The following is a 2943-nucleotide window of genomic DNA, read 5'->3' on the forward strand; positions in this document are numbered from 1 at the left end:
CTAAATTATTAAAAAACAATTAAAAGAAATAATGAAAAAAATCTTTTTATTATTCTGATTTTAATATATTTTTACCAACGGTTATATTTTAAAATAAAGAAGAAAATAAGAAAATTTCTAAGCATCCATTAATTAAAAATAGGTATATTATAAAATTGTTTTTGTTTTTATTTTTTACTTTCTCTTTTAACTATAAATAAATAAACCAAATAATAAAATAAATAGAAATCAAGTCATAAATGTTATTCTTTCCTATGAACAGGCAACTGAATATTTAGTGATTTTCAAAAGACCAAATGAACAGTAAATCTTCACGTGATTCTCGGAAGAAGAAGAAAAGTGCATTAAATAATATTGAAAATAGAATAAATGTAAATAATGAGAATTAAAATCAGTAAACCTATCACCATTCACTTCCTTTCTTCTTTCACGCTCAATCATCCTTCTCTCTCTCACTTTCGATCTCTTACCATCTCGCCACTCTCGATCGCTCTATCTCACACCTCTCTCGCTCATGTCATCTCTCAATCTCAACCTCATTCACAAACTTTCACTCTACATGCCAAAAAAACAAAATGCTTTAAAGAGATTCAAGCAGTAAAACTCACCTTCGGCGGTGGTCCGACGGTAATGACGATGCTTGGATCTTCCTCCCGTCGCCGCTCAACTCTTCTAGCTCTAGGGTTTTCGCTCTCTGAAAACTTTAGGGTTTTTTTTTTGGCTGATTGAAGTTAGGTTTTTCGTCGCCGCTCCTAAAAAACTCTCCTTTTTTTCTACAGCATCCGCCTCTTTTTATACCCAATCAGTTAGGGTTTTCGAGCTAGCTATGGAGATTAAAAAGGGAAACCTCTTGGAAGTGCTTTTAGGTGCTCAGCTTTGCCTGTCTCGCTTGATACTTAAATCTGGAAACGGTAATATGAACTTAGCTTTCTTCCTCTAACTTTATCTCAATTCTCTTTTGGGTTATTTTTTGAACTTTACAGCCTTTGCTAATTACTTGGTTTTACTGTAGTAAAAATTGGTGAAAAGAAACACTTCGGTTATTTGCAAAGCTCAACTATTGCTACTACCATGAACTTCTAGGTGTGAAGAAGTGCTAGCTATCAAGGATGAAAATCAGTTCCGTTATAAGCTAATGTTAATGTTAAGTCTCATTACATTGTCTTACTTAACTGTTAGTGCAGAATTTCTTATTAATTGGAAATTTTGTTCAACTATGAGGAATTATTCTTACTGTTATGCTTATTAATCTCTGCAGGTTAGTAGGTGTTGCCGGTTGAATGTGTTGTTGCTAATGTGTTTGGTGTTGGCTATTGTGCCTGAAATTGGGCTTGAAATTGTTCAGGTTTTGGATACTGATTGGGTAATAGGATTGTGTATAGATGGAATTAGAAATGATTGTAATTTTGAACATATTTGTTTCAGGAATGAATAGGAAGTTTGCAGGTTATTGGTTAGTTTGGGAATTTCGGCTTGGATGCGGCTACGAAGCGCATTGGATGGCGGGGCTGTTTTGGAATTCTGCAAAGCTTCTTCATGTTCCACGACTTCAATAGATGAATTGATCGAGCGACAAGCAGCAGCAGCGGATTTAACTTTTAGCTGACCAATATATGCTTCCGTGTGTATAATTTGTCTATGCATATTATTCAACTCAAACTTGTCATGATCAAGAACATTGTATCTATGAATCATGTGAGGTTCTAATCCATTTGTAGCGTACCGTAAAGTTTTAAAATGTCGGAGATTAGCTTTAGTGCCTCAAATTTGTAGTTTCCGTTTGTTTATGGTTGTTTGTAATTAGGTGCCTAGTATAATCCTTAAATTTTTGTAACTGTATAGCTTTATAATAGCTTTATAATATGAAGCATGATTAATCTATTTCATCTCACAATGTCTATCATGGATTAAATAAGAAACAAAAGAATTATAAATATGTTGATACAGACATCCCAAAAGAATAAGTCATGACTGCCTATGTTATATAAATAATATATATCGTGTTACATACAAGCAAAAATCAATCAATTCATGTAATCACTCATAGAAAAAGAAATTTTGAATGTTAATTCTAACACTACTAGCACAGTATAATTATAATATAATAAAAGATATGCTTTAAGTTGTTTGACTTTTCAATTACTACTAATGCAAGGCTACATTGGCTTAACATGAATGCATTTGAATGCCATGCTTATGTGTATCAGTTTTGGTTCTTGCTTGGAGAACAAGAAATGTATAAAGAGGAAATCGAGGAAATTAGAATCAACATGAGGTTGAAATAGAATAGGTCTTAGAACTTAGAAAAAAACTGACTTTACTTTGGTTAAAGTGATATTTTTTGCAAACACAATGATTGTACACATATATATATAAATGGTTCTTTTATTTCAACAAAGAGAAAGCTTTAATTTCAAATGATATTTTGCTACCGACTTAACATATGAATTGCTAGTCAGAAATTTGCACCATGACCTTGAATGGATAATACATATGAAATTGTCATGAATGTATGCAAATGAACTTTAGGCCGAAGGCCGAATGAAAAATTTTCAGGACCAAAATCGGGGTATGACACATACCAACACAACACACGTGTAATATTTGAATACATCCATTCATATTACACGCCATACATATATTATGCAATGAGACTCCATGCATGCGGTACCGACTATTTTGTGAACATATAGTTCAACCTCACCGTCCAAATCCAGGCACGGCTACCAAGCTCACTAGTCCCACTCATTTAAGACATAGTGACTCACTCACTAATTCCTCACCATGGGAATTAGCTACCACCCCAAATGGGCCATGCTATGCACGCTACTCACCTAGCAATGCAACAACAACAATAATCAAAATGATTTACTCACTAATTCCTCACCATGGGAATTAGCTACCACCCCAAATGGGCCACAATATGCATGCTAATCACCCAGC

At 33.8% G+C, this 2943-nt stretch overlaps 1 long non-coding RNA gene across 3 annotated transcripts; it reads left to right on the forward strand.

The window, feature by feature from the left end:
- The first annotated feature begins 354 nt into the window (after positions 1-354).
- Positions 355-1881, forward strand: LOC127119367 (uncharacterized). Of its 3 annotated transcripts, none has more exons than XR_007802781.1 (3): positions 371-911; positions 1013-1143; positions 1259-1881. It is a non-coding gene; the product is annotated as an uncharacterized LOC127119367 (long non-coding RNA). The 3 variants fall into 3 exon arrangements; XR_007802782.1 differs by having other exon boundaries at positions 371-627; positions 780-911; positions 1013-1881; XR_007802780.1 differs by having other exon boundaries at positions 355-911; positions 1013-1881.
- The last annotated feature ends 1062 nt before the right edge of the window (positions 1882-2943 follow it).

The sequence above is a fragment of the Lathyrus oleraceus genome, chromosome 2 (genome assembly GCF_024323335.1).
Source record: "Lathyrus oleraceus cultivar Zhongwan6 chromosome 2, CAAS_Psat_ZW6_1.0, whole genome shotgun sequence".
Taxonomy (NCBI): domain Eukaryota; kingdom Viridiplantae; phylum Streptophyta; class Magnoliopsida; order Fabales; family Fabaceae; genus Lathyrus; species Lathyrus oleraceus.